General features: G+C 49.9%; 1 protein-coding gene across 2 annotated transcripts in view; it reads left to right on the plus strand.

The window, feature by feature from the left end:
- The first annotated feature begins 2,999 nt into the window (after positions 1–2,999).
- Positions 3,000–22,117, plus strand: part of SYK (spleen associated tyrosine kinase) — a 70,707-nt gene continuing 51,589 nt past the window's right edge. Inside the window, exon 1 of one of the 2 annotated variants that reach the window (XM_081802743.1) lies at positions 3,000–3,039. The gene's annotated coding sequence lies outside the window, so the exon portion shown is untranslated. The remainder of the gene's footprint in view (positions 3,040–22,117) is intronic. The other variant, XM_081802742.1, reaches the window with a different exon arrangement.

The following is a 22,117-nucleotide window of genomic DNA, read 5'->3' on the forward strand; positions in this document are numbered from 1 at the left end:
AGAGGTGCGGGTGCCTGCGTGGCTCAGTCGTTAAGCGTCTGCCTTCGGCTCAGGTCATGATCCCAGGGTCCTGGGATCAAGCCCCGCATCGGGTTCCCTTCTCGAGGGGAAGCCTGCTTCTCCCTCTCCCACTCCCGCTGCTTGTGTTCCTGCTCTCGCTATCTCTGTCTCTGTCAAATAAATAAATAAAATCTTTAAAAAAAAAAAAAGAAATCAGAGGTGCACGGAGGAGCCACACACACCTAGGGAAGTGTGGGGACGGTGGCCTGGGCTTTCTTGCCCCTGCCGGCGCCATCAGCCCTGGGTGTAAACCCAGGCCATCCAACTTCAAGCGCTATCCTCAGTCCTCGAGTTACCTTTTCTCTTCTTTTGCTCAAAACCTCCCTGACAACAGAAAAGGAAGGAAGCCCACCATTTGCAGCTAAAAGGTCACTTTTAAATCCCAGTTCAACTGGGGAAGGAGATCCAGCTGAAGGAGCTTTTTCCTCCTACCACGTTCTGTAGGATTTTTGATGTGATCAGAGGTGGGACTCACTGAGATTCAGCTGTGTGGGTTGATCGAAATTAACTTGCTTCGTAAGACAAGATAGGGTTGAGTTATTACATTTTACAAAGGTATCCTTACACCTTCAAACAGTTAAAATGGTGAAGTCTGTGTGGTGTGATTTTTCTTTCAACTTAAAACAATTTGTATTAAAGTATAGCTAGTGCTTCCTACCTCTGGACTTTGCCTTTTCGTGCACCAATAAAATCTTGCTATTTCAAGAGCTGGAGCTGAAGAGTCTTATTTGCAGCCTGAAGCATCTTAACAGATAGATCATGTGTAACTTGTGTTTTTGAATCCGAAAGAGATGAAAAATGCAGAGCTTGCATTCTAAATAGTAAAATGTACAATGTATCGTCCACACATTCTGTACATCTATAGTTTAAAAATGTGTGTCACTAAATTCTAGATAAAGGTGGTGAACTCTTCAGGGCCCAACTACCTAAAAAAAGAAAAAAGAGCCCTCTCTCCCCCTCCCCCGTCTCCCCAGGAAAAAAGGGAGGGGCAGAAAACAAAAATATAACAGTTACCAAGAATCACCAAACACAAAAAGGAGAAGCACTCAGCGAGCCGAACTTGGAAAGGTGCTGGCTCATATGAAAAACGGAAGTTGGAGAGAGTCATGGTGAGGTCACATCCCGCCTCCCTGAAACCGTATCTTGTGAGTCTATAGAATCCCCGCAGTTCTCACTCAAATCTTGAGGGGATAAAGAAGAGTCATTGCATATTCTCAGTTTTTCCTGATTTTGACTATGGGGTAGTGAAAATGGCCGCAGTGGGGATGAGCAGAAAAAGAAAAATGTCAGCACCTGGGCATGGCTTTGTCACAAGTGTGAAGACTGGGGCCCCACAGGAATTCGGGAACTGACCTGATGCCCAACGGTGCCTCCAAAGAAGTGGGCGAGCTCCTCCCTTTCCCTCTGCCAGCGAGGAGCGGACCCCCCTGCTTCCGACCCAGAGTCCTGTGGGCAGGGGGGAATCCCGTTGGCACAACTCATCTTCAGCTAAGCCTATCCCCCAATGCTTGAAGGCTCTAGAAAATTAGTCATAAAAGGAATATGAAGCCCCGGAACTGTAGCCCTGAAAGAGAAAGATCTGCCATAAGGATCAAGGAGCTGTCACCCTCCGAGGAGCAGAGCAAAAACAATTCTGGGAAAACCCTGCCAAGCCAGGGCAAGGTGAAAACAGTGAAGCAGTCACCATGCTAACAAGGATAAAGAATCAGAATAAAAAGACAAAGAATAAAGAACAAAGAACCAGAATGGTTGGGACCTCTGGACATCAACACTTGAAGCAAGAAACCAGTAGAATAATGACTTACAAAATGTTACCAAGAATCTGCGGGTGGGGCACTGTTTTATGGGAAATTTTTTTTTTTTAAAGATTTTATTTATTTATTTGACAGAGAGAGAGACAGCGAGAGAGGGAACACAAGCAGGGGGAGTGGGAGAGGGAGAAGCCGGCTTCCTGCTGAGCAAGGAGCCAGATGTGGGACTCGATCCCAGGACCCCGGGATCATGACCTGAGCCGAAGGCAGACGCTTAACCATCTGAGCCACCCAGGCGCCCGTTTTATGGGAAATTTTTAAAAGAAGGCTGTTCAACCCAAGAACGAGGAGAGGGGATGGGAGCTGAAGGCTGAGAGAGGTGTTTTCAAAATATTTTTTAAAACTGCAGTAAATATCAAACTTAATGTATTTAGCTCCAGGCATGAGGACCGGTTGTGGGTAGAAGGAAGCAAGTTAAACTCACTGTCAAGAACCCTGAAATAGCGAGAGCCCTCAGAAAACACGGCGTTGGAGAAGCCGGGCCCGTGCAACGGTGCGCAGTGAAGTCTGCTGTTCACCTGGAGCCCGGGGCAGGGTGGCACAGGGCCTTGTGGTCACAGGTCAGCGGGGGCGTCTTGGGTTGGTGACTGGGAATACACCACACAGTGAGCAAGATGGTCTTCCCAAGCCGTGGCTCGGCGAAATGGGCGCGCCCCTTAGTGCTGTCGGCGCTTCAAAGGCCCAGGTGGCAGGCTGGCGAGGTGGCCCGAGGTTCCTGTTGTTGGCAGTGCCCCTCGTCCTATAGGAAGGCCCCTTGCGCGGCCCTGCTGCGCCTGGACGGCAGGGCGCAGGGGCGCTCGGGGCGCTCGGAGCCTGTCCTGGGCGCTGGGGCGCTGGAGCCACTCAGGCGCAAGGGCGGCAGGGCGGGCCGGGGCCGCGGGGGCGCCGGGGGCAGTCGGAGCGGCTCCGGGGCGCGGGGACACTCGGGCGCAGCGGCGGGGGGGCGGGCCCGGGGCGCTGGGGCGCGGCGGCCGGGAGGAAGTGCGGGCCCTGCCCGGGCGCATTAAGGAAGTTGCCCAAAATGAGGAAGCGCCTCGCGCTGGGCGGCTGAGGCGACTCCAGCAGCTGGAGGAGCGAGGACGAGGGAGGACGAGCGCGCCGTCCCGCGCTGCGCCCCGAGCGGTCCCGGTCCGGGCCCCGCGCCCCGCCCTCGGCTCACCTGGCACAGGTAGGTGTGCCGCGCGCTCCCTCCGCCCGGCAGCGGGGACGCGGAGCCCGCGGGCACCCTCGCGCGGGGGAGATGCGGCCGTTGCGCGCCCCCACCCCCCCGGGCCCAGGTCTGTGCCGGCTCCCGGGCGGGGCAGATGCGCTCAGGGCCTCAGGCCTTTGACAAAGGAGGGATGATCTGATTGACTCTTTTGAATCAGAACTGGTAGGTGCTGCCAGCTTTTGTCCTAAACGCAGCGCGTCTGGGGGTCGGGCGGGCCTGTCCGGGCAGCGCGAGGCCGGGCGCGGACGGTGCGGAAGCCGCGCGCGGGTTCGGAGAAGCGCGGGCCGCGAGTGCCTGCGCGCCAGCCAGAAAGCGCACATTTTCGTTTGGCCATTTTACAGATCCCCTGGAAAATTCCACTGTATCTATGGGAGTGACTCAAGGTGCAAATGCTTCTGTGCCTGCGGAGGGTTTAATATATCCACGCCTTTTCCTACAGAAAGAAAGAGCAGTTGCATAAAAACACGAAACTTTCTTAGCCACCGCTAAAATTTAGCAGGATTGCTCACTGTGACACATTTTCATGGTAAAGTAACTTAATTAGCCAGTAAGGGACTTGGAGAGCCAAGTGTAGCACCCTGTAAGTTTGAGTTAAATATTGTTTTGGCAATATGGCTCCAAAACGTTAAGCCCACCTACATTACTGTACAAAGGCAGTTCAGTTTTAGGTTTACTCGAATGGAGAACTAGAAAGCCCGTCACTAGAGAAGTTACAGTTTGAATCTTTTGTTGCAGGTTATTTTTATCAGTTTGCCTGAATCACTGAAGATTCCACTGATCCCTAGCAAACCTTAACTAGCAGGCGTTCCTTTCCTTAAACGCTGGAAGCATGTCAGCGCGTTGTTAGGAGTTGGAGATGCCCCACATCTCAATTTTCTAGTTAAAAAGGAGTTCATCTTGTGATGACTTGGAATTCCTGGAAGAAATGGAAATGATTCTAGAGGCTGAAGTCTTTGTTTTAGTAAGAACAAATTCATTGCTACTAGGAAGACAGCATTTCAATTAAATGCAACTGAATTCATTGATCTGCCTCGCCCCCCAAAGAAGTCCATATAATGCACAAATATATTTATCCTTGAGCTAAAACGTCGAAAAACTTGTAGAGTATTAAGTGTTTTTAATGAGAAATCCTGTCTGTTAAAATTATTTTATCAAACAATTTTGTCCCTCCTCCATTATACTTTTGTTTTGATGTGTTTAGAGAAATTTTGCAGTAAAATAGAAATGGATTTGGATTCTCTGTATGTGGAGTGCTTTCATAGGTAGGATTTTATAAATAGGCTTAATAACTAGAATGTTTTTAATGTTTTGAGCTAGGGTAAAAATTGAGGTATATACTTTAGGTCTTCCCCTTTCCCAAGGGATGAAATTGACAGATAATTTTATTGCTAGATCTGTATTTAAGAAATAACTCACGGTAGCCTTCTTTAGGCTCATATTTAGTATTCTAAGCACAGGTCTGATTTCTCTGTTTTTATTTTATTTTCCTTTTTTTTTTTAATTTCTCTGTTTTTACACCAAAAACTTCTTAAGTATGGTGTCACTTACGCAGTACATAGCGCGTCGATACTTATTTTCCAAAACCCTTGCGCTGCTATGTTTTGGAATCGTGGGTTTTTCACAACTTAGAATTCAAATTGAGGCTCTAAATTTCAGTACTGAGAAAAACATTTCTCAGAATTTAGAAAGGTACTGCTCCCTGGGCAGCCTCCTACATTCCCACTCGTTCATATATGTGCACTAACAGTGTGATTCGTCCCGCTCAGTGGAATAAACAGACTATAAATAGCTGTGTGTCTGTTTAGGGCAGATGTTGTCACCAAGTGAGTTCCCTAAAACTTACCTCAAAACCTTGTTTCTCTGAGCTTTTGCGCATTAGGACTTAAGGGACCCTTTAAGACTCCTAGGGGCTATTTACTTTCGGAAATAGATTGCATTTCTACTGCGCAGTAGCTCACACCTTCTGCGATTAAAATGGGCAATTGTGCCTTTTCGGGGAGTCTGAAATAGCAAGACTTCGCTGAAATTTCGGTGATAACAATCACAGTACAGATCCCAGTGAGAATAGGATGTTTCTGATACACAGTGCTCTCAAACAGCAAGGGTTCCGAGGTCGATGATTTCAGAGCAAGATCACAGGGAGGGCACTGCCGTGCTTTATAGCTTCAGTGTCTTTGGAAGAACCACTGTTCCTGTCCCCTCCACGCCTGGCTCGCTGTCTGCCTGTTATCTGTGCCTAAGGAATGGCCGAGTACTTTTCCCAATCCGAGCTAATTTTTGCTTCATCCTCACTCCTCTCCCCCGGATCCCCATTTGCAAGTTTTAACATTTTCTTCCCTTTCTGGATTGGTTTCCCTGTAAATGAGTAGAGAAACAATGAACTCTTTAGGCCCTTGGGGGAGAATTATTTTTTAAACATTCACGCACTGAACTTTTTTTTTTTTTTCTTTTAAAACAATTGAAGTCAAAAGGCAGAGTCTTCTTGAGAGACTGGAATTAAAATTGCCCAAATTAACGGTGTCTCATCTCTTGCTCTTCTGCCTTGCATTTCAACAGGTCGGTTCTTTTTCACTTAGAAAAGCAGGTTTTTGTTTTGTTTTGTTTTTGGTTAAGAATTGTGGAAAGATTAGTATGAAACTAGACTGAGCGGATTTGAAAGGAGAAGTTCATTCATTCATTTGGGTGTTATATTAGCAGGCGCATTTTCTTTCTTTTTTTTTTTTAAGATTTTATTTATTTATTTGAGAGAGAGAGCACATGAGAGGGGGGGAGGGTCAGAGGGAGAAGCAGACTCCCTGCCGAGCAGGGAGCCCGATGCGGGACTCGATCCCGGGACTCCAGGATCATGACCTGAGCCGAAGGCAGTCGCTTAACCAACTGAGCCACCCAGGCGCCCAACAGCAGTTTCTACGAGCTTATAGTTTGTCTGACAAAATGTTAGCTCGTATCCATTTGAGAGTTGTTTGCCTTTAGAAATTAATTATGTAAGTTTTTTCCTATGGATCTTGAAAGGTGGTTGAATTGGAATCTTAAATGCAGTCACACTTAGCTAAGGCCTAACATACAAGTACAGGAAAGAATATTGAAGTTGTATTACAGTAGGTTTAACGAATCAAAAATGGCTCTCTCTTGATCTGTCCATTTCTGGAAACCACCAGAAATGGGTTTTGGAGGCTGCCAAAGGCTGATGGTTAGGAGGAGGAACCGGGTATTGAACAAATATCAGTGACACCCCAATTACGAAGGAGGGTGGACTAGCAGCTTTTATGACGGATGGTATCTGGTCAGCAGCATCATCTGTCCTGGGGTACCTCCCTCTGACACTGGGGTCCCGGGCGCCGAGGCTGGAGAAGGCGTTAGCCCCCTCAGGGCTGTGCGGGAGCATTGGAAGGGGCCCAGGGCGGGAGGCTAAGTGAGGCACAGGCCCAGGATGGTCAAAACAGTGAGTGGGGGAGCGGGGAAGGATGGCCGAGGGCCCCAGGCCCAGTTTTAGAAAAAGCCACAACTTAGATATTGGCTTGTTTATCTATGCCCTGTGTGGCTACAACAAGCGCTTAAATGTCCAACATGTGACCTTCTGCTCTCCCACTACGGCTGTTTGTCTTAATTGATAAATCTTCATTGCATTCTGGTCAGTCTGATAATTTCTTAAAGCTGTCTGTTTCTGCTAACTTGTCGTGGAAATGCTTTGGTGTGGCCAGAGTTGAGTTTTGCTTTTATGAAATTCTACTTTATAACAATACCTTCCCACCCTCCAGTGCTGCTCCCCAGAGCAATCTTTTCATCTTTTTAGCTATCTCTTCTAGAATTCTCCACCTTATTTCCTGATAATAGGCTCGTTTGTTCTTGGTTTTGATGTGTCCGTGTTAGACCGTGTCTGTCAACTTCCTGCCCTGAGAAAGGAGCACTCGGCAATCCCAGACCACCACCACCCACGGTAGTCATGCCGTAACTGGGGGCTAAGAAGCCTCTTTGGAATTGATTGTGATTATATTGATTGCTAGAGAGAGGTGTATAATATAGCTCCAGTTTATTTCTTGGAGCCCTTTGTTGTTTTTCCTGGGTAAACTCTTGCCTCTCTGTCTTCTCAGTAGGCTCTGTGCCTATGACGACGTCTCCCCAACTCTCTGACGCAAAGCCAGCCCCCCCATTCGCTTTCCCACCGCACCAACTAAACCAGGTGATCGATCCGTTCCATTTTTCTCTTTTTTTTCTGGAACGCTTCATCTTCTTGCTCGAGTCTGATGGCTTCCCCTGTCTCGCTGCACACATATTAATAAGGGAAGCCTGTCCGGGGAAATTGCTTGACTAAAGACATTTTTCGCAAAGTGCCTGTCAGATCTTTGCTCTACCTTTGGGGTCTTAGCATACCTCTGATCAGCAGCATTCACATACAGTGTACCTATTAAAAATCCATGCTAAAAATTTTTGAAAGCATTTCCTCAAAACTTTTTATTTCTGTAAGATATATATATGTGTATATATATATATGTGTGTGTGTGTGTAATGTGTATATTATATATAATATATAGTCATTCCAGTTTTGGCATCTGCATTTTATATCCGTTTTCCTGTCACCTCTGTATTTGCCGTGACACTAGTGTTTTATTATTCAGTTGATGGGAATATGTATTTTCCCAGGAATGGGGAGCCCATATTGCTTTTTTTCAGATGCTTGGCCTGGATCCCTTGGTCCTGAAGCATGTGCTGTGTGATTTTAAGTGACATTCCCAGGGGAACTTCCCTTGTGCTAGTCACGAGATGCTGGATGGAATCATGTTGCCTGAGCAGGTAGCTGTTGGGGGAGGGGAGCCATGGTGCAGGTGACCCGCCCGGGGAGGGAAGGCATCTGTCAACACACTCACACCTCCGTGGCCATGGGATGCGTTGGTTCTTGGAGCATCTTGGGGATCAGAGCTCCTGAAGTCCATTTTGTGAAATGATCGGTGACCTCCTGCTGCCCCTTTATAAGATCCTTGGGTGTTGCTTGGGTGGAGGTAGATGTTGTGGTTATTTTCATCTTAAATGCTAAGAATATTTGAATCATTTGATTGTTAGAGGTCTTCCTGAGTATCTTTGTCAACAGTGGTTGAGAGTAGGGGCCCGAAGCTCCTTTGGGTTCAAGTCCCATTCTGTTTTGAAACTACTGTTTTGGTCTTTAGGAATGGAACGATCACAGGGGTTTTCATGGTGAGGCACCACGGGGACCCCGGGTGCAGTGCCCATTCCTGGCCTGTGGGTAGGACGGACGTGGCCATCTCCACCTCTCCCAGGGGAGTGGCTGTGAATCTTCTGCAATCTTGGGGGGAGACTAGTAATAGCACTCCCAAACAGGTCACAGATGAATAAGTACTATTTCTAAAGTGCGTTTCTCTGACCTCCAAGTTGGGAGAAGCTTCTAGCATTTTTTTTTTTAATGTGTTAAGTGCACGACATGCCCCAGTACGTGTCCATCAGGGAAGAATTCAGATTTGACAGCACCACTAACACTCACCTTGACCAGCTCCCTCTGCCCCAGCCCACCCTCTGTGGGAGGGAGGTGTGTTTTCTTCCAGCCTTGGTCCTGTGCGTTGTACGTGTGTGTGTGTTCTTAACACTAGTATCATTCTGCAACTTTCTTTTTCTAATCAACCACATGCCTGGGGGTGAGGAGGTCTTCCTATCAGTGATCACTGCAATTTATTCCACAGACTAGAAAATAAGCTCATTTACTGACAGACATCGAGGGTCCCCCCCCCACCAATTTTTGATATTATATTAACACCAGGCCTCTCACCAAGCGAGCTAACCAGCCACCTAATTTTTATGAACAAAGCTGCAGTGAATGCACTTTTTCTCTCATTTTTTTCCTTCTTTTGCCCTTTGCATTATGTTTCACAAAACCAGCAGGTTACTCCTCATCTCGAGAAAGATCTTAGCCCTGTCCATCCTGTTACAAAGTCCGTCTACAGAAGCTGTTATATTCCAGCAAGCAGGTGGTTAATTTCTAAGGAACGTAGTTAATCCCTTATTCTTTTTACATTTGGCTTTTGTGGTTTTTCCTAGTGGTTCCAGCTCAGACACTGTCTTCTTACGCCATAGCCTCTGTCTTCCTTTGGCATCGGCTCATCTGTTGGCTCATTTGGTGCCTTTCCTTTATGGAGCGAGCTTTCCTGCTGTGCTTGGTGTTTCTAGGTTGTGTGCTGGTCTTTTTTTTTTTTTTTTCCCCTGAGGTGCCCTAGGAGTTCATTTTCTGGGTCTGCATTTGTTCTGTGGCTCTCACTGAGCCTGTCCCCTTGCAATAGGAAGGGTGAGGTATGCACAGGGCAGGGGGAACCAGGAACCAGGAACCAGTGTGTGGGCTGCAGCCCTGCCTCTCCAAACACGTGTCTTTCCTGCGGAGGGACTGCTTAGCAGGGAAGGGGGGCAGCGGCCGAGGAGCTGGAGAGGTTTGGGCTGCCTGGCTGCTCCGACCCCCCCCACCCCTGCCCTCCAGGGCTCTGGCATTCCCAGGGCACCACAGCCTTGGGCCCGCTCCCCCTTCACGGCTGCCCCCCTCCTGCACGTGGACTGTGGTTTCCCTCGCCAGGCGGAGCCCATCTTGCTTTGTCTTTTGGGGTGGGCAGCAGCTTGCCGTCCGCTGGCGGTATGCCTCCCTTGCTTCCCATCATGGTCACGGACTCACAGTCTGTCTTACCGTCTTAATGCTGTTTCTTGCCTTTCTCGGCATTTATAGCTGCTGCACAGGCTTGGAGAGGAGCTCCACCACTTCCTTTTCTTAGCAACCCCGATCAGCTGATGGTCATAGCTGTGGAGGACGTGACAGCGAGGAGGAAGGAGGGGAGCTTGCTAGAGCGGCCTGGACTACAGGCCCGGCGTGGCTTTGGGGTTCGCGGTGGCCTGGGGAGCTGCGCCAGCCACCCTGGGGCTCAGGCAGGAAGTGCACCCAAGGAGAGGGCTGCCCTGTCACGTCTGGGCTGACGATTAGGATGTGGCCGGTCCAGAAGCATCGCTCGCTCAGAAGCACGTGTAAGGATGCATAGGGTGTGAGGGTGGGAGGGGGCTTGGGGACCATCTCACTCACCTGCTGAGAAGGTGAAGTGACTTGTCCAGCTGCTGAGGGGTGTCACTGGATTTCGAAGCCTCAAACCGATGTGCGGCTCATCCAGACCCGTGATTCTTACCTGCTGCTCTGATAAGGCACGTACAGGGATCTACCACGGTGCCTATCGAGGAGGTGGAGAGTCCTGTCCACGGACACGAGGAAGCCCAAGGAGGCAGGGCGGGGGAGGGGGGGCATGAGCTCAGTGTGCCAGCTTTGTGTTGGGAAACTAAGCTAATTCAATAGGAATTGGACAACAAGTCTTGAATCAATGAGAGGTTAATATGAGAACGCCGGATACTTTCACATTTTGGCTCCTTTCAACACACGTGAAGCTTACTTCCAGGTTCCCCATCAGAGTAAACCAGAGCCACATGGAAGCTAGTTTGACAGGGCGCCCCGAGGCGCCGTCTACACCGCAGACCGCCCCACAAAGGGAAGAGTCGCTGCTCCCTGCGGGCATTTCTGCCGCCAGCGCTGGGAGGGGAGTACGAGGCCTCCTGACCCGTGGAATGGAGCAGGGGGAAGGGACGTTTTCCAAATCAGTGGCGTCCAACTGGGGGAACACTTGTGATGCAGGCGGAACTGAAGTGGTCCGGTCAGGGGAAGGCAGCTCACAAGCTGCTGGGAAAGGATGCGCTCTAGAAGGAAGGCAGAAGGCCATGTGGGGTTCCCGCCAAGGGGTACCAGTGTCTGCAGACCCACATGCACAGACACACGCGAGCGCGCGCCAGTTAACCCTTCCAGCTCATCTCTTCTAAGGAAACTCTGGAAACACGCAGAGAGAAATGGTATTCGTTTGCTAGGGTTGCTGGAACAAAAGACAAAAGACGGGGGGGTGGCGGTTTACATAAAGGTTCTGGAGGCCTGAGGTCTGAGATCAGGTGTCAGCAGGGAGGCCTGTCTCTCTGGCTTGTGGATGGCGTGTCCGCCCTGTGTCCTCACACCTTCTTCGTTCTATGTGCCTCTCTGTGTCTTAACTTCCCCTTTTTATGAGGACGGCAGTCATATTGGATTAGGACCCACCATAATGGCCTCATTGGAACTTAAATCACCTGGGTAAGAACTCTCTTTCTAAATAAAGTCGCATTCTGAGGTCCTGGGAAGTTAGGACTTCAACACACAAATCCGTGCGATGTGGTGGGTCAGCCTGGCTCCTCCTCACAGTGACCTGCTGCCAAGAGCACAAGGGGACTCCACGGGCCTCACCGTGATAAGACCCAGGGACACAATGAAACACAGGGTGGGTAAGGGGAGACGGGTTCCACGGGATCTGAAGACACAGGTGCAGTGGACAGTGGAGAAACAGGCCCGAAGTGTGGAATGTTAGTGCAAGGCAAGCAGGGCATCTGCCATCTGTCAGGGAAGGGAGCATGGGGTATTAGTTAGTGGCCTTGGAAAACCTTTACTTCTTATACCAAAGTAAGTTCCAGGCTGAGCAGAAGATAAAAATATAACAACAAGATCATAAAAGAAAAACTTGGGCAAGTTCTTAAATAATTATGGTGTGAAGAAGGCCTTTCTAAATATGATAGAAAATACGAAACCAAGGAAAAGATTGATGAGTATCATTTCCTAACATTTTAAGCAAGTTTCTATACAAATGATAAAGAATGTATAAACAGGTGGCAAAAACCCTGCAAAAGATTTATTTTCAGTGTCCGTGGTGAAGGACCAATAGCCTTGACATGCGGTGAGTTCTTTCAGATCAGTGAGAAAAATGAACACAGTCCAGTAGAAACCTCCACCAAGGATACAGACGAGCAATTAAAAAGGCAAATGAGCCCAAAGTGCATGGACATACCCTGCCTCTCTGCTGTGAGCATTGATTTAAGGGTCTGCTGTGTGACAAGGTGTGGGGGAAGAGAGACACACAGGTGGACGCAGGCAGGGTTGTCTTCTGAAATTTAAAACACGCATGTGCTTTGACCAAATAGTTTCACTTTTAGGAACTTACTACACATATAAATTCACAAAAATGAAGCAATATATATGCATACAGTAATTCGTTGCTACGTTTCATTTTGTAATACAAAAAAAAAAAAAAAAAGGAAAAAAGAAATACACATCACAAGAGGGCCTGGTTGAATCAGGTGTGCTCTGTCCATGCCTTGTAATCCCGTGTGGTGGTCTTTCTAAAAACGTGGGATCTTTGTAGACCAAGATACAAAGATGTCCAAGTTATAGTCGGTGAAAAAGCGAGTTGTGGTACATCGCTATGTATTTTCTTTTTTTTTTTTTTTTTTAAGATTTTATTTATTTATTTGAGACAGAGAATGAGATAGAGAGAGCATGAGAGGGGGGAGGGTCAGAGGGAGAAGCAGACTCCCCGCCGAGCAGGGAGCCCGATGCGGGACTTGATCCAGGGACTCCAGGATCATGACCTGAGCCGAAGGCAGTCGCTTAACCAACTGAGCCACCCAGGTGCCCCATCGCTATGTATTTTCTAAAACACATTCATACACATGACGAAGGAGGCCACGTGGATTATTTCCTACATTTAGATAGAGGTCTGTCCGCTCAGGTATGCACAGCACACGCACAAGTACGCAGCGTGTTCTGGAAGCAAAGGCACCGACTGTGAGCAGCTGTTACCTGGGGAGGGCAGTAACATCAGTTTAGAGAAGAAGTGACATGCACCTTTTGACTCTGCACACAGAAGTTTTTGGTATTTACAGTGATACCGATAAAATGAGGAGGTTTGCTTGGGCTGAGACTGGGGGAGAGCAGACACAGGACAGAGCATCCCCCGTGACTGGATGTCGGTCCCCGAGCGAGGAGGTGGGCCTCCAGAGGTTTGCCAGCTTGCTCGAGGTGGTGCAGCTGGGGCCCTCCCGCGTGCCCTGGCAGGTGGCTCACCTTTGGACGTTCGTGAAGGCTCCCGCCCCTTCCCCCGCCGAGTGCAGCAGCTGAGGTTGAGAACAGGTGAGCAGGGCTTTAGAGCACACAGGCACATCTTTAAAGCCTAGCAAAATTGCCATCGAGTTTGAATGTGTTTGTGTGCTGGGCATAATGGTGGCTGTGCGTGCCTTTGATTGCCAAGACTCCGGTCCATCCACACCTGTGTATGGGCGCGTGGGGAGAGCGAGACCTCACACGTCGTCACACTGTGGACACCCCCTTCCTTTCGCACTTGCATCACGAGGTCTGGATGTCCGAAGTTGGGGAAGAAGGCGTGTGAGCCCAAACATCGGGGCGTTCACTGCACAAGCCGGCAGACTGGCAGGAGGTGCAAGCATGAGGAATGATTCTCCGGGAAAGAATGTGCGCCCGGGTCTGATAGAAACACTGGCCTGTCGCGAGGGCATTGCACGGTTTCCATTTGTCAGATGACTCTTCAGCATTACCCCAGCTCCCCTGTACTTACTTGAGATGGTTTTTTCTCACGAGGACTAGAACAGTTTCGCTCAGGGTTGAGAGCTGGGGCCCTGGGTTCTTGGTGGCTGCAGCTTGGCTTCGGGGCCTCGCCGGCTGCAGCGGATGGTGACATGGGGCTTGCTGTCACTGTGGGCCATTTGGGGACAGTCTGTGGCTGTGCTTTCCCCGGGGCTGACTCTGTCCATCCACGCACGCACGTGGGACACGGAGCTGTACTCCCACGGGGAGCTCCCAGGACTCATCCCACGTGTCCATGTTTGTATTTGTAACAGAACTTTTAGGACCACTCCAGTCCCTACCCCCAGAGAGGGACTGGAGGACCCCGGAAGTGGTCCTCCAGTCCCTCCCTGGGGGCAGCATGGTTGGCAGAGGCAGACAAGGCACGTGGGTCTGGAGTCCATCATTCACGGAAACTTATTAGGTTCTTTCTTGCTAGCACATCTCCAAAACGAAGCTGGAGGATTCCAGGTGCAAGATTCTGGGGCCTGCAGATGCAAGAGTCTGGGGCTCACAGATGCAGGATTCTGGGGTTCACAGATGCACGGTGCAGAGCACCAACGTTCTGGCTTGCCTGCAGGATGGTCGTGGCTCGGTGCAGGGAAATCCAGGCGTTTACGTAGTAACCTCTGTTCGCCCAGGGAGTGAAAAAAGGGGTCCTTTAGGAGCAACATGATTTTAGAAGACCGTGGGAGGGTCACAGAAACAGAGTGGCCCTTACCGGACAGTGTCACTTTGACTCCGAAGCAATCCCACTGCTCTCTAGCGATGCATCTGGGAAGCCTGCTGGGTTTCACCAAGCAGCAAGCGGGGGATGTGCTTGTCCTCCTGTGCCCAGTCATTGGACAGGGACACACCCTCCTCACAGGGTCATGGCCTCCCTCCTGCCCTAAAGCACCGAAACACTTTGTGGCATTATTTGGGGCCCTGCCATGCACTTCTAAAACGTCCATTTGGAGGTTGTGCTACGGACATGTCTGCGTGCTCTGTGCTCCCAGCTCAGCATCGCTTTGTATGCACACATTTCAACGTATCACGTATGCTTTGGATACAGTGACTATTTGCTACTTGGTGTAGGTATTTGGAGTAAAATGTCTCTCCCCTTAGTAAAAAGAAAGCCCACACTTGGCCTCAGGAGGAAAAATGTCTGAAAGGGAGAGATGTCTCGAGGTGACTTTGCAGGATGATCCCCAACTGTCCCATCATGTCGGTCACGGGCTCCGCTGCTGACACCGGACCCGGGTGGGGACAGAGGCCTTTCCCTTGCTTCCCTGCCAAGGACCGAGAACCGTGTGGTTCCGTATAGCGCCACCAGCCACATGTGGTCATTTACATTTCAAGTACTTAAAGGGAAATAGTTTTAAGATCGGTCCTCTGCCACACTTGAAGCCATGCATTCAAGGGCAGGAGCCCCCCGTGGCTCGTCGCTCCGTGGGGGGCAGAGAGTGGAGCAGCCTTTCCCTCATGGCAGCACGGGCTAGCCCCATGCTCTTTCTTGCTCTTTCTTCCCGGAGTCAGGGGACACAAGCTTCTACCCCCTGCCCCCGAAAATGCTGCCTGTGGAGAGTGGATTGTAACAGTTGCCACTTTTCCGCATGTGGACCTGGATGCCTCCCGTTTCCTTAAAGGGCTCTGACCCCAGGGCGCCCACATCCTTCCGATGAGACCCAGAGTTTTGTCCACAGGATCTGGCCCAGCCCAGTCATCTGCATAGTGACATCTACACTACAGCCTTCCCCGACACACGCATGCACAGAGCACACATGTCTCACGTGTGGACGTGAGCATGCACACACCTTGCACACACCCACGGAGAACACACACGCGTGTGTACATGCACACCCACACGCCCCCACGCATGCAGCATGCACACATGCACACACCGCACAGAGCACACCTATCACACGCACGCAGGTACACACACACACACCAGGATGGCCTAGCTCAGTGACGGGTCAGTATGAGCCGCAGAGAGACTGGAGTGGTTTCCGGTTGTTGCCCTGGCGCGCTCCCGAGGGAACACAGCCTTGGAGAGTTACTAACTGACGTGTCCTTGGTTAAGCATACTTGGTTCAGTATAGTTCTGGAAGAATCAACTAGTTTCTTGTTCAAGAAGATTTTGAGGTAATGGAGAAAACCTTAGTACTTGTTCACTTCTCTGCAGTTAAAAAAAAAAAAGTCCAACATCATTATCTCAAAATATTTGAGATCGGAGTTTCTGTCCATTTAGAAAGGGACGTCTGAAGAGGGAACACGTTCCAACTAAGGCAGAAGGAAGAAAATCATGCAGATCTCATGCCGTGCAAGAAAGCAAGGTCTTTATTTCCGGGAGTGTGCACCGTGTGCTCACGTGTGCTGAGCAGAGGGGCGGGCGTCCTGGGGAAACTTTGACCGCACAGGTGCCCATCCCGCCAGGCGGCACCGCCCCAGCTGGGCGCCTGTCCCTGTCCCCGAGGCTCCAGCCCTGCCTCGCCCTCCATCTGTGCACTTTGGCCTGTTTCTGGATTCCTGTGCTGCTTGTTTGGGCGAGAGATAAAGCGGCACAAGATAGCAGTTCTGAAGGGTTGGGGAATTCTAGAACTTTCTTTCATGATTCAGCCTGTTGTCAGGAAGTGTAGCAACAGGGGCTTCCTACACTTAGCTCGGCGCCCCGCCGCCCGCCCGCGCCACCGACAAGGCGGCCCGGGGCGAGGCGCTCTCACCTGCGGGACTGTGTTCGCAGTGCTGCTGTGTCTGAGGATTCGAGGTGAGGATCCCCGTCAGGGCAAGGGTTTGCCAGAATGCCGCCTGCACATTGCTGCCTCTTCCCCAGCAATGTTACTGCTCACCACCCCGGGCCGGCTCTGTCTGGGTCAGCGTGGAGCCCCAGAACCTTCGGTGCAGGGGTGGCCGGCCTGGAGCAGCGGTTCTGCGTGCCCCCTCCCCTGCCCCCCCGGCTGCACCAGTCACCTGGAGAGCTTCCAAACCCCACAGACGGCTGCCCCCCCCCCGGGAGGCTCTGAGCAATTTGGGGCTGGAGCTCCATCACCAAGCACTTAAAACAATGAATCACCCGGGCTATTCTAAGCTGTAGTCAGGGTGGAGAAGCATTGCTGTGGTCTAGAGCTTTCTTGGGTTTGTGAGTCGAGCTTGCTCAGGAACGCAGACCTCTTAGGATTCCTGCATGAGGAATGCCTCGGGCAGCAGGTGTCCTGGGGCTCCGCCACGGTGATGGTGATGGGCACGGCATCTGCACCAGAGACAAGCGTCTGCAGTGGTTTTGAAGCAGGTGTCTGGAAGGCGGGGTAGCCCTGTTCGGGCCTTCTGATTCTGGGTAGACCATCAGAGCCTTCCTACCATCCATGGCACTGTGGCCCAAGGTCCATGTGCCCCCGCCCCCAGCCCCAAACCCGCTGGACCGGCTGGCTCACGCTGGGCACACGGGCCCCTCGGGACCGGCTCCCATCCTCTGGCTTCGAGGGTGGCCGGGGAGAGGTCTGAGGTCAGTCATTCACGCTCCCTGATAGGCTCCGGGGCTAGAGAATCCAGGGGAGAAGTCCTCTGGTTTCTGAAAAGTGACTTTAATTAAAGCTCTAAACGTCTGTTCCATTCCTTCATTGAACTTTAACACTTCGGGGACATGGATCTTGCCTATTGGGGTCTCCTTTGTCTTTCTAGTGTTTTAGTGCTGAATTCGTGGTGGATTTGCCTTTCAACTTTCTCGAGCTACTCCACCCTGTCCTTCGTGCTCTTCATAACCAAGCGCCTGTTCTCCCTCTGCTTTCCCACCTTCCCCGACCTCTGCCGCTGACTTCTCGTGACCCTCCTTGCCTCCCCATCTCCCCCACTAACGTTTGCATCTCCGGTTTGAGCTGCTGTTTTAACCAAGCGATTATTCTGGTAAGTGCTTTGATCCCATGGCTGTGTGTGTGGCCTTGACTTCATCTGCCCCTTGGGATAGTCTTCCGGTGAATGTTCTTTATGCCACACCTGTCTCTCTTACTGCTTCTCTCCTTGGGTTTTCTTAGTGTCACTGTGCAGACCCAGGGCAGGTTCCTCCCTTGGAAATGAGTCGTGTTAGGGAGTGGCCCAGGGTGGGTTCCAGGCCAGCAGAGTTTTCCTCTTCTCAGTAATGCTGTGTGTGTGTGTGTGTGTGTGTGTGTGTGTGTGTGAGAGAGAGAGAGAGAGAGGGAGAATTGGCTTAATATTTATTTCTTCCCAAGGAGCCTACCAGCCATTCAGAATCTCTTCTTTGCCCTCAAAACATGGTTGATCCTCCACTGCTCTGTGGGAGCCCTCCTCTGTGGGCTTTGCCCAAGGTCTGTAGCTGCCCCCATGTTCCCTGAGGGTCTTCGTGCTCCCGGGGTGAGCCTTTGCTGCATTGGGTCCTGCTCCCACAATCTGGTGTTTGGGGTTAGAGGTGTCTACTGCTGATTCCCTGGCATGTCTCCTTCTGGTTCCTGTTGTGGGGTTATTTCAGAGAGGAGTTGGTCGTGACATCCTTACTTTGTCAACACGCATGCTATCTGATGTTTTGCTATTTATCTTACAGAGCGTTTGTCATTTTTTATTAAACGACTAAGTTTCTGCAGGAACAGTTAAGAATAAACAGAAAATACATTCAGAATGACCAAAAAGAGTTCATGTGGCACTCTTTGCTTCTACCAGCCTCTCCGATCTGTGTGGCCAAGCAGGGCTGTTTCCTTGGCTGGCTCTGTGATCTCTTCAGCACACTGATTTATTGACCAAGTTCTAGCAGCCAGGAACAGTGCCCAGTGCTGGGGCTGTAGCAGTAGCCAAGATCCTTCCCTGCACTCAGTCTGTTTCTGGTCAGACTGCAAAAAAGAACAGGAGCCCAGCCCCAGGCCTCGATCACAGATGACCTCATTTATTCCTCATGACAACCATCTTTTGGGGGGAAATTTTAAATATACAGAAAAGTGCAGCCACACTCATAATTAACAAATGTTGCCATTTTACCTTTTTTCTTCCTCTTTTTTTTTTGCCCTTATATCTCCTCAAAGAACATTCCACATAAAGTGAAAGCCACATCCTTTGTATGGAGAGTAATTTGCCCAACACCAGAGAGCTGGTGAGCAGCAGGGCTGATGTTCAGGCTCGGGTCCCTCCGGGGGCAAAGGCTGCTCGCTCGTTCTCTTGTTTACTTTGCGCGTTGTCGTGTTGTTTTAGGCACACAACATTGATTGGCTGGCCTACAGCAAATATCAATCTGTAATAGTGGGCCAGGCAGACTTGTCTCATGCCGTGGACCGATTTTTGATATATGTATATAAAACCTATGTTTTTGAGGATGCCAGGAAATTTTTGCAGAGCTGACAAATAACAGCAAGATGGGGTCGTCAGGAGCAAAGACTAAGCGAGGTTTAAGTTTTGCAATACTTCTGTCTCCTTACCGTTGTATGCATTTTACAATAACTACTTGCCCATCTCATCTGTGTGTGACCGTGGATGCCCTTGTGAATGTTCTGGAAGTCACTCAAAATGGGTGAAGGATGAATCTACAGCTTACATTTAGCATCTTCTATAAGACAGGGTACACTCAGTCCCCACGAGTCGCAGATTCTGTGTCTGCGAATTCACGTACTCGCTGAAATTCACTCGAGGCCGCAGACCCGAAGCTCACGGGCTCTCGAGGTCCTTTTCGGACGTGCAGACGGCGGCAGGGCATTGACTCACCGGGCCACGCACGCTCCCGCTGAGGCGGATGAGGCGCACTCTGCCCACGTGTCATCTTTGTGTCAATCGAGTTTCACATTTAAAAAAAAATTTTTCTGCCTTTTGTTGGTGACTTTGCAGTTTAAACCTGCCTGTGACCCTAGCGCTGGAGTGCTTCGTGGTGCCCCACGGGCACGAGGCTGTGATGTGCCTTCTGGGGAAAATACATGTTAGATGGGCTTCCTTTGGGGAAGGGGTTGCCATTTTGCTGGCCATGGGCTCAGTGTTAATTAATTAACAATATTCAATCAGGTGTCTTAAAGCAGAAACACACCTAGAACAAGACTGTGCATTGATTGGTTGATGGGCGTGTATGACCACGGACCCCCAAGAACAAGCCTGTGTTTCCTCTCGAAGCAGTGGTTCCTTATCCACTAACTTGGTGTTCAGGGCAGCTTTTTAGGACATGATTACCACACACAAGGAGAATTGACTGTATTTTGTTTCTTTCTTGTACAAAGCAGGGAAATTTTTAAAACCAAGTTGGATTAGACTGTTTTTGTAAGAGACATGATTTTGAAACAAGTGAACCATTTTACAATATAGTGAAAATCCCTTAGCCGTGCATTTCTTATTAATTAATCAGGTGACAGATTCCTCTTGAGCTCCCACAACGTGCCTGGCACCAGGCTGCTACCTGGGGGACATCAGTGAACAGGTGCGGAGGTCAGATCACAAACCTCAGGATTCAAAACAGTGTCGACGACTTGATATTTCTGTTTAAAATGGTAGCAAGCCCAGTGAATTCCCCAAACAAGAATATTCGAATTCTCACACAAGTGTTTTTCTTTTTTTTAAGATTTTATTTATTTGACAGAGAGAGAGACAGCGAGAGAGGGAACACAAGCAGGGGGAGCGAGAGAGGGAGAAGCAGGCTTCCCGCCGAGCAGGGAGCCCGATGCGGGGCTCGATCCCAGGACCCTGGGATCAGGACCCGAGCCAAAGGCAGACGCTTAACGACTGAGCCACCCAGGCGCCCTCATAGCCAGTATTTCTGAGTAAATATTTTTCTCATAACCAGGGACTGACTTTATGACGGGTTTGCTTCCTACTGCCCGAGTTGGCAACTGACAATGATGTAGTAAAATGCACACCCACTGGGGGGGGTGGCCCCCGCGGCTCACACTGTTCAGGCCCCCAGGTCATGGGAGGTCACGTTCAGCACAGGCTGACTCAGAAGGTGGGAGGCAGAAATCTTGGGGGCACATTAGGGCGGCAGTGGGCATTTTCCTTCAGTGGCTCTGTACTGCTTCATACAGCTCAGGGGCAAGGAGATGGGTCCACACCTGCAGCGTGCCCAGGTCCCCACCAGAAGCTGATCCAGAGCTTTGTTTTTTATCAGATATGTTGAGATCTTCCAATGCACATGCAATTTATAAACTAGGGGATAGGAAAGGAGCTCTTAAATGGCCATTTTGGTGAATTTCTGAAGGCTGAATGTGGGCTAATTTGAGAGAGAGAAACTCCCATGGGTTGCAGACTTAAACAAGGCCTCCACCTGCTTGGTTTTTTATCTCTAAATGTCTCATTTTAATGATACTTGGGAAATGTTTTACTCAGGTGTGGTAAGACACACAGACATGGAAATGATTGTCATGAAGGAAGAAGTCTTTACGCTCACTGTCCACAGTTGCCAGAGACCTGGCCCTAGGGTGTGAGAGCCCAGTGGAGGAGGTGGATGCGGGATTGGTTGGCTGGGATAAGAAAGGCTTACTTGTAGGAGAGAGAGACCTTTACTGTCTGCAGAAATTGTCCTACCCTGCGAAGGGCAGTCTCTCTGGGATCAGCAAGACCCAGGCATCAGAACATCAGAAATACAGAAAATAAGAAGAATAAGAAAATAATGAGAGAAATGACTTATACAAACGTCCTGAGGTTCTTACAGTGACGACTGAGAAAGAGCCCCTCATGACTGGAAAGGGGAGGAGAAGAATCATTATGAAATGCACCAAGAGCCTTCCCCACAAGAGGCTCCTCTCCAGGGAGAAGACCTTGTCACTGCTGTGTCCCAGCTGAAGCATAGGGATTCTTCATACTCCACCCCCCTCCTTGTGTCACCTGAAGGCCAAAAACTCACACACCCGTCGTTAATGGGGGTAAGGCTTCAGGTAAATGGATTGGAACATAGCAGACAGGAAACGGGGTGTGGGGCTGGGAAACAAAAGAAGCTAGACCACTGGAGTAACACTTGGGAAGGTCACAGCCTTGTGGCCCTGGCTCACTGAGAGCCTGAGAGTTAATGGCAGTGTTCTGGGAAGCTCCCCTTCCTGTGTGCCTTACCCCCACACCAATAGGGCATAGTGTAGCACTGGATGGCAGCTGAAAGAACAAGGGGCAGACAGTCCTCTGAGAAGGGGTAGTCGGGGAAACCCAAAGGCAACAGAGGACATAGAAACAAGACACAGAAGAATATGTAGTCTTGCCCCTGTAGCTACAGAAAGCATGAAATCCTAGTATAGGAAGGTAAATCCTCACACCTCAGTTCCTGTTACCTGATTCAGCACTGCCAGGTTTCCAACAACAGTAACAACAACAAAACAAACAAAAAAAACAAACACTTCCAGGTTTCAACAAAAAATTACAAAGCATGCTAAAGGGGAAGCGAAATACAGTCACCACAATGAGGATCCAGGAAACCCACAGAAAGAACCTAAAGACAGAGGGAAAAATCTTGAAAAAAGCCAGAGAGGAATGGAGACCCTATGCACAGAGAAACGAGAAGAGTTATTTATGGCAGACTTCCCCTGATAAACTGTGCAAACCAGAACTGGCGTTGTGAAATATTTGAAGTGTTGAAGAAGACTCCACAGGCACAAACCTAGACTTGTAACTAGCTCAAGTATCCTTCAAGTGTGAAAGAGAAAT

This window comes from Leptonychotes weddellii, chromosome 14, assembly GCF_054177405.1.
Source record: "Leptonychotes weddellii isolate Sample4059 chromosome 14, ASM5417740v2, whole genome shotgun sequence".
NCBI lineage: Eukaryota > Metazoa > Chordata > Mammalia > Carnivora > Phocidae > Leptonychotes > Leptonychotes weddellii.